Source organism: Lissotriton helveticus, chromosome 7, assembly GCF_964261635.1.
Source record: "Lissotriton helveticus chromosome 7, aLisHel1.1, whole genome shotgun sequence".
NCBI classification, from domain to species: Eukaryota; Metazoa; Chordata; class Amphibia; order Caudata; family Salamandridae; genus Lissotriton; species Lissotriton helveticus.
In genome coordinates, this window is record NC_136068.1 from 1,499,810,157 (window position 1) to 1,499,828,009 (window position 17,853).

General features: G+C 47.5%; 1 protein-coding gene and 1 long non-coding RNA gene across 3 annotated transcripts in view; one reads left to right on the plus strand and one right to left on the minus strand.

Annotated features, from left to right (window-relative positions):
* The window catches only part of LOC144770427 (sulfotransferase 2A1-like), a 117,742-nt gene extending 111,166 nt beyond the window's left edge, over positions 1-6,576 (minus strand). Inside the window, exon 1 of one of the 2 annotated variants that reach the window (XM_078654935.1) lies at positions 6,208-6,576. The gene's annotated coding sequence lies outside the window, so the exon portion shown is untranslated. The remainder of the gene's footprint in view (positions 1-6,207) is intronic. The other variant, XM_078654936.1, reaches the window with a different exon arrangement.
* The window catches only part of LOC144770428 (uncharacterized), a 398,083-nt gene that overhangs the window by 173,304 nt on the left and 206,926 nt on the right, over positions 1-17,853 (plus strand). The gene's annotated exons all lie outside the window — the stretch shown is intronic.

A 17,853-nucleotide genomic window follows, 5' to 3' on the forward strand; every position in this document is an offset into this window, starting at 1 on the left:
ACTTACCACCTATTTGAAGTAGGTGGTAAACTGCAATTGTTTTGCGACTGCATTTTGGTCGCAAAACAATCGTACATGCCCTTGCGACTCACTATTAGGAAGGGACGTCGTTAGCACGCCCCTTCCTAATAGCGACTCGCAAAGCCTATTTTGTGAGTCAGTATTAGGTTACCAACTCGCTAAATAAGGTGGTACATTGCACAAGAAGTTTTAGTAGTTGCAAAGGCCCAAGTGTACCCTTGAACTGCTCAAAACGGTCATACATGTGCCCTTTAATGACGAAAAGTTGTATTCTTAAGTGTTGTATTGGAATTGCAAAATGTCTCAGAATATAATCCTCCTTTTGTATATTAGCAAACTTCAATGAAGAGCGACTGAAAATAATAATTATTTAATGTCATTTTTTCCATTCTGGCATTTCAAATATTTCAAAACATTATACCTTGGAATTGTTGTGGGAAGGGAGAGTCCGCTTTAGAAGTGATTGACCTCGGTCCAGGTCCACTCTCCCCACAGATCTGCTGTGCCATCTCTTGCCTCCAGACCCCAAACTCCTCCTTGGGAGGTTCGAGGCTGCGGTCCGCTCCTGTGCCTGCTGCCCGCTCCAACTGGGACCAGACTGCCTGCAACCACCATAACCTTTTTCAGCCGTTTTTTCTCTCAATTTTTTCTTGTTGTGCCATTGTTATTGTGCCTATCTGTGTCTTGCTCTAATTCCACTACTGTTTTTATTTTCTCGTGCCTGCCAGTTACTTTCGCCTTTTGCTGCTGTTGCCCCTATGCCCCCCCGCCCCGGAATTCCCCATGGTAATCCCCCCACCAGAATTCCCCCACTCCCGCCTCCCAGCCTCTCCTCCCTCCCACCTTCCCTACTTGATGGTGATCATCCAGTGGGCGCACCGCCAGTGTGCCAAAGGCTCGCCTGAGGCAAGCCCATCTGCACCCGTCCGCGGCCAACGCTAGGAACCCTGGACCTGCCACTACCCATCGCTACGACACCACCACCATCCTCCTCGCACTCAACCCTGGAAGACTTCGAGAATGCCAACAGGCCTCGCCGAACAAGAACCACAGCCAATTCTCCTGCCTCCACTGTCGCCAGACCCTCACCGCCACCCTGGTCTCCAACACAGTCGACGCCAGCACCGGCAACACCCTAAAATGCATCCTCCTCAACGTATGCTCTGTACACAAACACGCCATGGAAATCTGGAACCTACTGGACTCTATCTTGCCCGACATCGCCTTCTTCACAGAGTCCTGGACCAACGCATCCTCCACCTCCGACATCAGTACCGCCATCCCAGACGGATACAAGATCCAGAGGAAAGACCGCCCCAACCACCAAGGAGGGGGCCTCGCCATCACCCACAAGAGCACCCTCCACCTCACCACCTCCAGCGAAACCTTGCCCTCGGCCGAACACCTGCACTTCCAGATCCAGACCACACCCAAAGCCACACTCGGAGGAACCCTCGTCTACAGCAGGCCCAACCCCCGAACACCCTTCGCCACCACCATCAACAACTTCATCGCACCCCACGCCATCGCCTCAACAAAGTACATACTCATTGGAGACCTGAACTTCCACCTGGACAACCCCAGCGACGCCAACTCCACTATCCTTTATGAGAACCTCACCAGCATCGGACTTAAACAACTCGTCAACACACCGACCCACAGAGCAGGACACACCCTCGACCCCATCTTCGTGGCAGGAAACAGTATCCAATTCAGCCACACAATGCAGCCGCCATGGATCGACCACCACTGCGTACACTTCGCGATCCACAAACCCAAGGCACCCAAACAAGCCCCACGCCCACCACGAAGGAACTGGAGCAAGGTTACAGACGAGCAACGACCACCCTCACCCGAGACACCCACACCTGGGCACCCGACGCAGCCAGAGTACTCCACACCTAGGTCTCCTACTGCGTAGACGAGCTCGCCCCGCTACGCAACCCCAACAGACAACGCCCCAGGAAAGCCGCCTGGTTCACCTCCGCTTTCCAAGAAACCAGACGCACCTACAGACGCCTGAAGAAGAACTGGAGAAAAACCAATACAACCGAAAACCACATCACCTGCAAGGACGTCATGACAGACTACCACAACCAGATCAGAGCCACCAAGAGGAACTTCATCCACAACAAAATCCTGGCCAACTCCACCAACTCCAAGGAACTTTTCAGTGTCATTCAAGAATTCACCAACCCACGCAGCGAAGCCACAGACATCACCCCATCCAAAGACCTCTGCGACATGCTTGGAACCTATTTCCACCCCAAGATCAAAAACCTCTACAACAACTTCATCGACCATCCACCAGGCGCCACAGATGGCCTCCCGCCCCCCCAGAAACACTAGCCAGCCCACCATCTCCAACTGGACACCACCTTGACCATGAAAAGCATCCACTTGGGGCCCCCACTGACCCCTGCCCCCCTCACATCTACCACAGAGCCGCTGCCGCCATCGCACCTGAACTACAACGCACCATCAACCCACCTTTAAAACTAGCACCTTCCCAGATGACTGGAAGAGCGCAGAAGTCAGACCTCTGCTCAAGAAGCCCACAGCTGACCCCACCAACCTCAAGAACTATCAGCCCACCTCGCTCCTCCCCTTCGCAGCCAAAGTTGCAGAGAAACAGTCAACAGGAAACTCTGACATGATTCATTGAAGAGAACGCCACCGTCAACTCGTCCCAATCCAGATTCCAAAGCAACCACAGCACAGAGACCACCCTACTCGCCGCCAAAGACGACATCTGCACCCTCCTGGACCAAGGCCACTCCACAGCCTTCATCCTACTCGACCTATCAGCGGCCTTCGACACTGTCTCCCACCGCACACTAGTCACCAGACCACACGACACAACACAGGTGTACAAAGAAGAGCCCTGGACTGGATCTATCATTCCTCACCGGAAGAAGCTAAAGGATCAGACTCTCACCCTTCTTCTCTGACCCCACGGAATTCACCTGCGGATTCCCACAAGGTTCATCCTTAAGCCCCACCCTCTTCAACATCTACATAGCGCCCCTCACAGCCATCTTCCAACAACACAGCCTCAACATCGTATCCGACGACACCTAGGTCATCCTCTCACTCACTAAAGACCCCACCACTGCCAAACTCAACTTCCAGAAAGGAATGCAAGACATCGCAGTCTGGATGACCAACAGCTGCCTGAAGCTCAATGCTGAGAAGACAGAAGTAATCGTCCTCGGTACCACCCCTTCTGCATGGGACAGCACCTGGTGGCCGACCGTCCTCGGAAGCCCTCAGACCATGCCAAGAACCTCAGCATCATACTCGACTCATCACTCACCATGAACCGACAGGTCAACACAGTCACCTCCAGCTGCTTCAACAGCCTCTGCATCTCCTGCAAGACTTTCAAGTGGATCCCCCTTGAGATAAGGAAGACAGTCACCCACGCACCCCTCACCAGCAGACTGGACTATGGAAACACACTCTACGCCGGCATCAACAAGTCCCTTCTCCGTAAACTCCAGACAATACAGAACACCGCCGCCAGAGTCGTCCTCGGCATCCCCCCCGACACAAACAACATCAGTTAACACCTATGAAGTCTCCACTGGCTTCCCGTGGAGAAAAGAGTCACTTTCAAAATCCTCACTCACACCTACAAAACAATGGACGCAAATACCTCAACAGAACCAACTTCAACGTACGCAAAAGAAACCTCCAATCTTCCAACCTCGCACTGGCCGAAACCCCACGCAGCCACAGAGCCAGAGCAGGCAGAAGATCATTCTCTCACACTGTAGCCAAGACCTGGAACGAGCTACCGGCAGACATCAGATGTGCCCCCTCCCTGAACACCTTCAGGAAGACCCTCAAGACCTGGCTCTTCGGCTAAACAGATCTGCGGAACCCCCCCATAGAGCCTCGAGACCCTCACAGGTGAGTAGCGCGCTTACAATTCCCAGACTGATTGATTATTATTAGTTTGTGTGGTGATTTTTGTTGTTATTGTTGTACATTCCTTGCATTTCAAAATTAGAAATGCTAACAGACTTTAAAAAGTTGCAGATCACAACAATAATGCAATGTTCCCTGTGCAGGGAAGAAAATAAAACAGCAGCACCATCCCCCTTTCGCGATTAGGTCGAGCCTAGAAAGCACTTGCACTGTCAGGGAATCAGTTATATGTACTTTGTGGGGTTTGACTCATCCCACCGCTTTGGATTGGCTTTTGGCTGTGTCACTCAAAAATCGTAGCCTGCTAATGGTTAGTGCATGTCCCACTTTTTCTAACAAGTTAACTCTTGTGGAGTATTGCAGCGGAAGCGAACAGCAGCTGCTGCAGCGTGCACAGCAGCTGCTGCGGCGAGCCACCTGCTTTGCTCCGACAGCTCTTTTCCCTAGGCGTAATTATTTGTATGGCGGGAACATCAGGGCTTGAGTTTTGAATGGCTGTTGATTTCTGTTTTTTTATCACATTTCCAGCACATTCTACAAGTCAGAATTAATCTATAAACGGTCCCGTTATTTTCGCGCATCCAGCACCACTACGCAAAATGTAAGCTGAAGAAGTAAAGCTCAGTAATAATTGGTAATGTAAAGCTGAGTTACCAAATATATTGTTCCATATACACCTATCATTCAGTATAACTGTATCGCCATGTGCTCATACAAAGCCACCGGGCTGAAGAGGTGCCTGCGTTGCTCCTAAACAAGAGAATGGCGGGGAGTGTGGCCTCTCCCATCAGCTAACTCCGGCAAAGTCGCAGCCACTGTCCACAACCATAAGCCCGCGCACGGAAGTAAATTTTGTGGGCGGCTCTAGGTCTGGACCTCTACCAATGAGAATTACACACAGAAGGGGCCATGCAGCGATTCTCGAAAGCGTTAAAAGAAAAGCGTGCAAGACATAGCAACAATACAAACAACCTTGCATTGCAGAGAGAGAGGGAACACGCTACGTTGATTTGTAAAGCACACTAATCACCCAAAAGGGTATCCAGGCGTTTTATGAGTCATTAAGTGCAATGTTTATATTGGACGACTGCAATAGTTGACACCTGTATTAACTGTTATTTGGTCTAACAAATAGAATACGTTTTATTGTTAACTTTTAGAATGATGTGAAAGTATATTTCTCCAGGCTGTGACTAACTCGTTGCAAATGGCGACATAACTGAGGCAGAACTGTCCACTGCCTCAGTGTGTCAACAAAGTAACTCCAATTGTGCATTTAGAAGCATTTGTATGGGCCACGTGAAATGCACTCCCACTTCATTCGCAAACACGTGAAGATTTACACCTGCGCTAAAAGACCTTCCGCCTCAAACTACTACCCGCATATCCCGCCCCATTAACTGATTATTGCTCAGACCCTCTCCTGTAATGCAGAAAAAATACCATCTTTTTTGTGGTTGCGTTTGACGGAGGTGCATGCATTTTCGAAATAACCACAGAGTCTCTTGCCTGGTAATGTTTTTATAGTCATCCTCTTTTAGCAAGTGCAGCCGGGCACTGTAACTCTCTCCAGAATTATGATTTGCTAAACAGAGCATACACATTCGTGGTGGTTTTAAGCTGCCCGTGTAGGTACACACATTACTGGCTCAGTGTGCGGCGTCTGAAGTTGGTTTGATTGAATCAGATGTACACTAGACACCACCACAAATTAGGCAGCTCCGCTTATTTTGCCTAAGCGTGCAGGCTAAAATAAACTTAATAACTGACATTGCATTACCCACAGAAAGCACATAAGCAGTGCTTAAGTCCTAAATATGTATGTTGATAAAAAAGCAGTCTCTGAAATGACAGGTGACTGGAACTTTTTAGTGCCGTAAAATGTGCGCATTTCACAAGCTCCTCTAGAAAAATAAAAATGACCATGTATTGCCCATGTCAATGGGCGTGGCTTTAAAGGTTTACTTGTTTTGCTTTTGCTATTATGTGCTATATGAAGATTGATCGCAAAAGAGAATAGGAAAAATCGGAAAACAACTGGAAACATAGGCAGGAGAAGCACACACGTAGCTCTAAACTACTCAAGTACAAGCCCTGCTTAACAGTGAAAGACTCGAAGTTCGGAAACAGATAAAGGAACGAAAAGATTATGGAATACCATTTCTACACGCAAACGTGCGACTTCGGCGAAGACGGGAAAATAAATGTAGCTCTCTCTGCGCGAGAGGTCTAAGCTGGCGGGCGCTTGCTTACCTGTGGGAGAGTTCACCAAAACACGTCCTTCCTGCTTGCAGAGGCTGCGAAATAATACAAGTCCACGCAGAGAACCGAGCAGGCGACCTCTGACCTTCCACCGTTTCCTAGGAATGGAAGTGAAAAAAAAAACACACACACACCAGCTCTTTCACAGGCGGAGAGGGCGGGCCTTCGCCGGGTGGAACAGGAGAACATCGGATAAAGAAGGAAGGAAACTTTTTTTATTCTCTGCCCCCCCCCTCCGAGACAGGGAAACTAGGCCAAATATGCCGACCCTCCCACTTCAGGCGGGAGACTTCCTATGTATCAAAGCTTCTTTCTCCTGCCTGCAAACCCGATTCGGATCTGCTGGAAGCGAGCCAGCTTGAGCACAGAAACGTATCCTGAGCCAGAGCGCCTGGACCTTAATTCTTGGAGAGGTTGTTTAGCGGGTGTGACAGGCCTCCACGTTTAATTGTTGGTAGTTTTACAGAGCACACACAAAAACAGAGCTTACAACCCTGTTTTGTGTGCATTATCTTATTAAACTGCAAACAATAAAAGGCTGATTGCCTGTCACCATACACATCAATAGACCCGTGCAGATTGCCTTCATTCAATCTAAGTCATTAGGGAAAATGCATTCTCCGGACAATTTGTTTTTAATCTCTCACTTGCCTGCTTTGAAATGGTGTATTTTAGACAGAGACTAAGAGTACGAGAGTAAAGAAAAGGACATCACTTAAAAGAGACCAGGGCAAGGCCTCAGTGAAACTTGGAGAGAGTGGAATACGAGTACCACCAGAGAGAGAGCTACCAATGACTCGATATCAACAGGACTTACCTTCTAAACTACAACATTCTGTTTACTTTTCCCCCCCACAAATAATTACAGAGGTGTAACACAAGCCCCTGCAGCCCATGTGTGGCGGGGGAAGCCATTTCGGGGCCACCAAACCTTTCATGGGGCCCCATTTCTTCCGGGCCAAGAAATATATGTAGGATATGCGGGCCCTCTTCAAATCATGCAGGGCAGGAAAGGGGGTTGGAGGGAACATCTTTATTTATACTACTGAATATTTACTTTCAATTGGTATAGTCAAGTTGGCGTAATTGAGATTAGCCAACATTACAACAGCCAGAATTATATAGATTTTTTTAAAAAGCGGGCACTGGACAGGGTCCTGGTGGCACCTGCTAACCTCTCCTGCATCCCATCCCTCTTACAAAAGTTATCAGGACAATGTTTCTTACCTGGAACTATTGGCTGCAGACCTCGACCTTGAATGAACTAATCAGTGCATTTTGGAAGTTGGAATCTTGAGTGGGCTACCTCAGAGCACTCAACGTTCCTTCCAAGTGTGAGTTGCCCAGCTTGTCAAGTTTTTTTTTTTGCTTTGCATTCTGGTACTGAAGTACAGAGTCTATGTCAGCATGCACAAGACTATAATTATGATAACGCAAAGGAAAACAAGGATTTGTGAAAGGAAATCCCAGAAATAGGTGTGTTGTGTCACAACAACATGGAATAATCTAAAAACTATCTCCTCCACTCTTCATGAATGAGCAATTTTTAAAGAGAATTTTGATACCAAAGCTGTGGTATGGCAGTGTTGCAGGGTCATCATGTGCCCTGGGCATCCCCCAACATTTTGCTGACTGATACTGGTGGTAACTGACTCTGACTGACCCTGGGCTCTGCCTAACCAGGACCAGGGCCAGTGCTATGCTGAAAGAGACATATTGGAATACAGTTAAAACACCTACATACACTAGGGTGCACAATGGTATGGAGGGTACCCCTGTGATTGGCATGACCTACCCTATTACCCCTAGTATATAATAGGGCAGGGGGATAGAAGTCCCTAGTGCCCTAGGGCATGACAGTTTAGAGGCCAGCAGCTCTTTTTGCACTTGCATGTGTGCCCTGCTGAAGCCTGAGGTCAGTTTAACAGCAGCCCTGGGGGCCAGCACTGCTGTTAGAAGTTGAAGTTGAAGGGGTTTTGTAGAGCGCTCTACTACCAAACGGTTTCTTGGCGCTGCAGAAGGGAACTGAAACTGAGGAAGGAAGGGAGTATGGGATTAAGAGGAATAGGCAGAGGAAAAGAGATGGGTTTTCAAAGCTGACCTAAAGTCCAGATAGGAAGGAATGGACCTAATTGCCAGAGGGAGTGCATTCCAAAAGAGGGGGGCAAGTGTCGAGAACCTGGAACCACCCGATTTCTTCTTACGGAAGCGAGGGACATGGAGAAGTAACTGGGAGGAGGAGCGGAGGTTTCTAGCTGGAACATAGGCATTGATCTTAGCTCTAATAAATGCTGGACCAGTGCCGGCCAGAGACATAAAGATCAGGCAGCCCATTTTGAAGAGCGAGCGTTCCTTAATGGGGAGCCTGTGGAGAGTTTTAAGCAATGGGGTGGTATGACTCGATTTAGGGAGTCTGTAAATAAGGCGAGCAGCTTGGTTCTGAATAAGCTGCAAGCGACAGCGCTCGTAAGCAGGGATGCCCACATAAAGGGCATTGCCGTAATCTATACGGGATAAGATCATTGCCAGGACAATGACTTTGAGGGCTTCAACCGAGAAGTAACGCAAGACTTTGCGGATGGTTCTCAGGGACAGAAAACAAGAGGAAACTGTCGAGTTTATTTGAGGGCGCAAAGAGAGGTCTTGGCTGACTTTAATGCCCAGAGTTTTAACGGAGGCAGAGGGAGATGGGGAGGACCAAAAATGGGGGGCCAAAAAGCAGAGGACCAGGGATTAGAGGGACCACCGGTGAGAACTAGCTCCGTCTTGTCGGGATTCAATTTTAATTGATTGAGGTTCATCCAGTTGTAGATGAAAGTGAGAGTGGAATGGACCCTAGAAATTGAATCAGGGGAAGAGGAAAGGTTAAAAATGAGCTGGAGGTCATCAGCGTAATTGAACGCCGTAACCTCCATATCCTGTAAAGCAACAATGAGGGGGTGTATGTAAAGGTTAAACAAAAGGGGGGAAAGGGAGGAACCTTGGGGTACCCCGCAAGAGAAAGAGCGGATGGGTGCAAGAAAGCCCTCCAATCGAACCGCCTGAGTGCGGTCAGCTAAAAAAGAAGTAAGCCAAGTCAAGGCCGACCCCCGTAAGCCGGCGCCCCTGACACGGTCGAGGAGGATGGAATGGTCGACCGTGTCAAAGGCGGCGGATAGATCGAGAAGAACTAAGGCCTGGGGGGAGTTGGTGTCGGCGCTGCGCCGGAGCTCATCAACCACCGAGAGGACAACAGATTCCGTAGAGTGAGCAGGCCGGAAACCGGCCTGGTGGTCCACCAGGAGGTGATGGGCCTCAATGTAGGTCGAGAGTGAAGAGGTGATGTGGCTCTCCAAAATCTTGCCCAAAAGCGGGAGGAGCGAGATGGGTCTAAAATTGGAGGAGACAGTGGGATCGGCACCAGGTTTTTTTATAATAGGGATTACCGTGGCAGATTTGAACGCATCAGGTACAATTCCTGAGGTGATGGAAGTGTTAAGCAAAGTAATAGGAGGAACTGGACAGTGGGAGAAGATCTCCCTCAAGATATGTGCAGGGCAAACGTCCGCGGGGGAACCTGTTTTAACTTTTCCCAGAAGAGTACGGAAAACCTCTTTTGTGATCAAGGGAAATTGATCAAGGAAGGAGGGGGGTGGAGGCAACGGAGGGCAAAGGAACAGGGGTGGTGCCAAGGGAATGTTCCGCTTTATAGTGGTGATCTTCTCAATAAAAAAGTCATTGAGGGTGTTGCAGAGGGGTTGGGAGGGAATAGGTCTGGGCGCAGCTCTGTCGGAGGCAGCCAGCTCATGCACAATCGTAAAGATCTCCTTAGGTTTGTTAACTGCCTGATGAATTTTCTGAGAGAAATGTTCGAGCTTGGCGGTGAGTATAGCCTTTTTATAGGCGCGAAGAAGAGTCAAATAAAGAATCTTAAGGTCAGGGCAGTATGTGCGACGCCACTGGCGCTCAGCCTGCCGAAGTGCCAATTTCTGGGTCTTTAGGGCATTAGAAAACCATCTTTTGGCATCGTGGGGGGCGGAGCATTTGTTAAAAAGTAAATTGTGCCCAAACTCGACTTTGGGGTTTGGGGCACCTAAAAATGGATAACCTACAGTGTTTTGGCATATTAGGAACCCCCAGGGTCTCTCCTAGGTGTCCCAGGGGTAGAGGGTCAGATATTTATAAGGTACACCCTTATAAAATGAGTTTTATATGCCCTAGGTTAAGTGAAAGTTCACATTTCACTCCCCACATTGTGGTAAAGTGCTGCTCAAATTCGACTATGATGCTAGGAGCACTGTGGAGGGAGGATCTGCCATATTTCTACAGATTCAGAACCCCTAAAGTCTCCCCTAAGGCACATGGGGTGGGGGTCCTGTAGAAATCAGAGAAGTACTTATAAAATATGTTTTGTAAGCCCTAGTGCTGGAAAAATGGCCCAAGTCATTTTTCCCATTGCAAATCCCAGGCCACATAGGTTAACATGACAAGAGGTTAGTAACTAATAACTATTGATAGGAAAAGGCTAAAAAAGCCATTCAAAGACTTCCCAGAATGATATTAATAAATCCATCAATATCCTATTGTTAAATGTCTCCTAAAATGCACAGACAAGAAGTTATAAGACTTTCTTGGTTGTAGATCCAAATTCAGTTTTCCAGTGGTCTGTCCTGGTTGGTCAGAGTTGAGTGGATTAGCCTGGCTTCTTTGAAGAGGTGATAAAGAGCCACTGGGGTTAACCAGCTCTGCTGGGAGGGCAGTGTGCTGCTACACAGGAATGCCAGATCAGGGGGAGGAGTCGTAAACCATGGTCTTCAAAAGAAGAGGGATGGCCTCAGTGTCAGTTTCCACTCCACCCTTTTGACCTCAACCAGACCTAGGATTAGGGAAGATATGGGCAAATGGTAGGGGGAGGGTCTATGGAAATAAGCTATCCAAGGGGGTGTGTTTAGCCAGCTCTTGACTCTGCTGGAAAATCAGCATTATGAATTTGGAAGAATTGGTGCAGTCTGGGACAAAATAATGGCACACTCCACAGGATGTGGTCATATTTTTGGGGAGTTGGCCTGCTCCCATTGGTCAGCAGTGACCTACTGCCTGACCCAGAGAACTGGAAATAAGTATCTGAGAGGGGCAGAGCCTCTCAGATTTGTTGCTTGAATCTTACTGAAGCAGGATATTGCCAAGCTGAGAAGATTGCTGTGCAACGATTTCTAAGGCCTGACCTCTGAAGACTGCACTATCTAAAACTACAGCCCTGTGGACTTTCTTGCTGAAAAAGAACTAAAGAGTGGACTCCCTGAAAGCTACAGGTTAAAATAGCTCATCTGGAAAATCACCACCTAAATCAGCACCTTGGAGAACCACCAGTGGATTTGTAAGGGTTTTGTACCAATGAATTGAGGGAACTGAATTACTCAACTTTCAAGGACCATCTTGGAGTTTCCAGACCCTTGGAGTGAGTTTGAGACACATTGGGACCCCTTGAGGAACGTCAGGAAGAAGTACAAGAAGTTTGGAGAACTTTGGAGCAACTTTGAAAAAAAAGCTCTATAGAGGGACCGACTCAACCTGGCCAGTCCCTGCGAGCCGGCCAAGTCATATAGGTTCGTCCCGTTAAAAGCTCCATGAGTCCAACTTCCAGAGTTTGACCGGGACTAGAAGAAATCTGAATCCGGCGAACCCTCACTGGATCCGGCTACCTGAAGAGCATCGAGAGAACCCGCGAGAAAAAGCTCCAGAAAAGTTTCTAAGTGTGCTCGTAGAAAAGGTGACCGGAAACAACGGCGTACGCCAAACCGCCTGTCTTCAACCGCGTGTCGGCCTGGACTCCTGGGTTGCCCCGCTAAAGCGCTGAAGAAAGAGTTTCTAAGTCCGCTTGAATGAAGGTGACCAGGAGCTCATCGCAAGGCAATCCGGCGAACCCTCACCGAATCCAGACTGGCTGGGAGCTTCGAAGGACCTCGGGGAGAAAAGCTCCAGAAAAGTTTCTATGTCCGAAGGTAGAAACTGAGACCAGGACCTGCCGCGAGCTGAAGCCGCCCAGGGCTCCATTGCGGTAGGCCTGAAACTTTAACTTTGACCAGGTCTATCGCAAGCAGGTATCCCAATATGGTGCTATAAGCTTCTAAGTGCTATATTTAGCGAAATCTTTAAAAATTCATATCTCCGGTTCCTTACATTGGATCTTTGTTGTTTTGGTGTTATTTTAAAGGTAAAAATATTTCCCATTGTTATAAATTGGTGTTGGATTTTTATTATGTTTTGTGTCTTAATTATTTACTGAAATCGTGTTTTTAAATGCTTTACATACCTGTCTTTGAAGTTAACCCTGTCTGCTCGCAGCCACCTTACCAAGGGTTGAGCATAGGAGTAATTTTCTAAGACCTATGCTGAGTCCTATCATGTGTTAGTGGCCTTATTGCCAGTGGCAGACCTACGTTTGCCCCTATTAATAACCCACTTTCCAACAGGCAGAACTGCAAAACTTTTAAAAAGGGAGGAGGTATGGCCACTTGGAAAAAAACAGTAACTAAGAATATCTGATAGAGAAGTATTTCAAGGACTGTGGACTCACCGCAGTGCCCTTCCCCTGTAGGAGCTTTCCCTGAAGTAACCAAAACTTACAGGCTCAGCTCAGTCACCACACAGGAATGTTGTCTCCCAGGGAACAAAGCGCACACAGCTGCAGGCACAAGATAGAAATGCGATCAGGTTACACAACTCTTAATGGTGTTAAGATAAAATATCTGTTTCTCAAATTACAGATCTTATATTGAAATTAGCATCCAGGCAGCAGAACTCACACATTTTGTAGTTCCGTGCATGAGTAATTCAGCACATCCATATTTCTTTGCATTGTGAGACTACCATTCCTCTATATAGGTTAAAAATCAGGACAATAATGCACTTGTAATACAGTGGAAGGGATATCTACCATATTTGTGACAGAACACCTTATCGACGACTACACTCTAAGTCTCTTTATCTGTAGACAGCAAACTACTGCCAAGATTATATATTATTGGATTTGACTTTAGGCAGGAGAGCTGTACGTCAGGTGGCAAGATCTGCAGGTTTTGGCAACAGACAGTACATCTGTCTCTCTGATTACACAGAATTAATGTGTTCCCTCCTCCAGTAGTAGTGCTATCTCTCTGGTGACTCAAACATTATAAATACAGACATCAGACAGCAGAGTAATGTCACATGCTAATGTATCTAACAAAAGGACTATTACTCAGGGTAGACATATTTAATGGTCTTTGGCAGTGGTTCCCAAACTTTTGACTCCTGAGGACGCCTATTGAGTCACTACTGGAAACCGGGGACCCCGAAGCAATTTGTATGATTTACATTTCGAACATTAAGACAATCATTTGAAAGAAATAAACACATGTGCACACCAAACAAATACTCGAATTGCTAAAGATTTTAGCATTTTATATCGAAAATATTTGCATAGATGGAAAAATTGCAGTGGCGTGTTTGGTGCTGCATCTTAGCGGCTAACTTTTCAATGCTTGTTTTTATTTCACAGTGCGAGAATCCAAAGCAGCGTGAAAAGTGTTGTCAAATCAGTTCCCGTATGGTGCACACCAAGTGCACTGAGTGAGCCTGACTACTACAAAGAGACCTTTGTGGGGCTGACACCCCTTGAAAATTTGGGGAACATGATTGATTGTATTTGCTTTTAAAGCATATCAATTGATGACCTTACTGTGTAGTTGGATACGATAATCTTTGTTGGGGCTCTCCAATGATTCCCACTCTTTCACCCTCCAACAGTGCCTTTTATCTCTCCGTAGCCCCTCTGTCACATGTATTTCATTTATTTTATCGCACCTCTCATACCAGTGTAGGGTGTCAGAGCACTTTACATCACACAGACATACAGAGAAAATGAATCATACATGTGTAAATCAGTGTATAGAAAATGTTACATATGGCAAAGTGTAGGACAAGATCTAGGATTCACATGTCATCCCGACTGGTAGGCATTTTTTAAGAGTGCTTGGATTGGAGATGCACAAACTCACAGTTCAGAACATGAAACAGTGGTTTGCATTGACTTTAATAATAATAATTTATTTGTACGCCAACAAACTTTTTTAGCAGCTTCAGGATAATGAAAAACTGGGAAAAAACATAACTTTCTATGTTGAACCATGCAGTTTGCATGCAACTCTTTGATGGCAGTTCATAGCTCACTGTGCTAGATTACGATTGTAATTTATGAACATCACAGTAACAAAATAATCTCTGTGACAAAAGCAGTAACCCACTGAGCTATGCACATAAAATAAATTTTTTTAAATACATGGTTCATGTTCTTTGAAGCAGGCATATTACCCATCTGCGCTCCCTAAGATGAGTCAAATCTGCCACTGGACAAAACTCCCATCTTTCTGCAGCAGGTACTTTAATCACTGGTTATCCTGACACTTTTATTGTTGCCCAAAAACTGCTGATTCTACAAGGAACTTTCCAGTGCTTTTAAAACTGCTGCCTGTGGACCCAATGGGAATGTGTCACAGACCCCTGGGGATCCGTGGCCACAGTTTGGGAACCCATGGTCTAGGGTGTTTGGCAGCAAAGCTATCCCTCAAGTTAAACAGACTAACAGGCTCTGACATTAGAAACGTGTAAGGAAATGCCTTCTTTTTGTATGACCACCCCCAGGTTTTGACTGGTGCTGCTGATTTGTTTATTCTAAGAGTGCATGGAGGCCTGCTAACCTGACCTCAGTGCCAGTGCCCTGACGCCAGATTGTATATGTTACATTGTCTGTAACCATTGACATATATAATGTAGCTGTAAGTTTCTAGTACATGGTACCCAGAGTGAACAGGGCATTTAAGTTAGAGAGGCACCTCAGGAATTACAGCACTAGGTGTGCCACACTGGCCACACTGGTTGTGGCACAGATACAGCGAGTCTCCTGGTCAGCTTTTGCAGACTGAAAGGGCAGTGTTTAACTGCTAGCCTAACATTGTTATTTAAAGCAATGGCAAAGCCAAACTCCCTCTACAATATGTGTTAAGTCACCAATATGTTAGGGCTACAGAGCCCTAAGGCAGTAGGCAACACAGCGAGTACAGGGTTACATGCTGATCCCTCAGCTGTGCTAACTCCTGAACAGTGTGACCAAGGTTTATGCTCCAGTGCATCAAACAACTAGTTACATTAAATCCAACATGATATTCAAGACAAAACTAAAGTAACAAGTAACAGGGTGCAAATTTGACAATGTTGCCACGTTGTATCCTTCAGTTTCTTGTGCCCTTAACAGTTACACAAAGAGCTTGAGCCAGAGACAGCTTTCTGGCCTGCTAGGAAGAAGTGGTAATGACTCCCAGGAAAGGAGGCAGTAGGGGCCAGCAGTGGAAATGAGTGTCACCCTGATGTTTGTAAATGTAGGTCAGGCCTGCTTTTGCGGCCTCAGTGCGCACTTGCACTGCTGGGATGCTTTACCTCCGTGCCCAACCTACTATTGCACGCAGGAGTGTGCATTTGTACAGCCACAGCAGATCAATGAGAGCATCCTTACGTGCATACTCCGGCTGGCCTGTAACAAACATGGTCCAGCCCGAGGGGGCCCTTTCACCTCCACTCAGATAGAAGGTGAAGGGCTGGGCAGGCACCCACAGGTGTTCCCTGCCGATGAAGGACGGAAGACCCACAAAGTTTACCCGACCGAGGAGGCTTGATCTTCCATTAAGTTAGCATGGGGAAGAGGTTATCTGTATTTCAAGCTGCAATAATGGATTGCAGTGGCGCAGCTTCGAGATGTTTCCTATCAATGGATTTACTAGGCCAAACCCATTCCAATGGTAACAGCGGCCTTGGCATATCCTGCTTGGAAATGCCACATAAGGAACATCGACGTTTCTTGGCATCAAACTCTTTGTGTTCCATGCTGCTAGGCACCTTAACATCAGAGGTTGGGGGAGCACATCTGGGAATTACCTAGCGACAGCCATAAGCACTTGGGCATGCAATTGAGATAGCCAACCTCTGCCATTTGCAAGCCTGGCGGAATATATGGGAGGCACAGATTGTGACACCTGGCCTCTGGGGTCAGATCACGGCCCCCATACAGATAGAGATCTGCATTCCGCATTCTCTTGGCAGACATGACGGAGAATTTAGAGGACACGTTTGTGGTTGAATCTTCCCCCAACTTCAAAGGGCCAATGGGGTATAACTACCCAGTGGGAGAGATCCGCTTGTAGGGACAAAGGTTCGAAGAACCTGGACGGCGGGGTGCACATTCCCAGAGGACTTTGTTGTGCACATGGAGGATAACTGCCAGAGGGATGGACCGCATTCCTTCCTGAATAGAGTCTGGCCTGGGCCGGGTACCTACTGATGTGTGGCACCCTGATGTGCGTTCCCAAGGACCAGACTTCTGGTCTCCTGTATTCTTGGATGTCTCAGGGATATCAAAAATGTTCTACGAGGGGCCCACTCTATCTACCCGAGATATCTGGAGAGGTGAGGTGTGCCCCCTGAGTTCCCACATTGCCTGCTGAAAGCTGGATAGTGTGATGTGTGCTTGGAACTACAGAATCATGCCTGGAGACCGGAGTGCCTAGTGTGGAGCTCAAGACATTGCCCGCGTCTATGGCAAAGTGCGTCCGGTAGGGCAGGGACCCAGGCATGCACAAGCATGCCTGGGTGCCCTTCCAAAGACATTGTGGCACTAGGTAGGAGCAATAGGTATTGACTAGGCTGGAGAGACGCTTCTGAGAAGGTTCAGAATCAGGAGCAGGTCAAGAGACTGCATGATCCCCCCCGTGCTTCGCAGTATTGGCCTGGATCCAGAGGCCCTGGTGGACCCCTGGTTATAAGGAATTGTTGCCCTTGGCCGATTTCTGCTTCACAACTTGTTGGCGAAGTGTCTGAGTAGCACCAAGACTCCCCTTTGCTTACGTCAACCTCTTGTTAATGATTACTGTGTATCCCCACCTGCTTTCCGGGGACCCAGACGAGGTGTGACCTCAGTCATGAGTGACCTTGTGTCTGGAGGGAGGGGCCGGTTAACTTCCATTCAGAGTGTCTGGGACAGTGGGGGTAAATTGGAGGATGGCGGGAGACTTGGAAACACAGGGTCTGCGGTGTGTGTTCTATTCACCTGCTTGATATCAGTGGCACCTCATTAGGGTGTCGGGTGTGTGTATGAGTGTGAAAGTGCCCATACAGCCAGGGCTGGTACCTGTTGCAACATATAGTGGTGCAAAATGAGTGTGAGTGTGCGGTAGTGAGCATCAATGGACCGCCTGTGTTTCATGACACTTGTCGGCGGTGTTGGATCATGTTGTTCTCCTACTAAAAGCACTTTACCTCTCCCTCTGTGTTATAATTCTATGTATGCACACATCACTGATATCGTTGTAGCCCACAGTCCACTCTATAGCCATGTGACATTGCATGATTAGGATTGTGAGTGTGGGCCGGGAGCTGACAACATGTCACACCGCATAATGGTTAGAGTACAACTTTTCCCATATGTGTGTTTTCAAGATCTGACCAACACGTTTTGGGCCTAATACTGCTAGTAATATTGCCAGCTGTGATTTATGCCCAGAACTCCATGATTTTCATGTGATATTGTTTTTTGTGAGTGTTGAATATAAAAGCCGTTTCTCTACATCA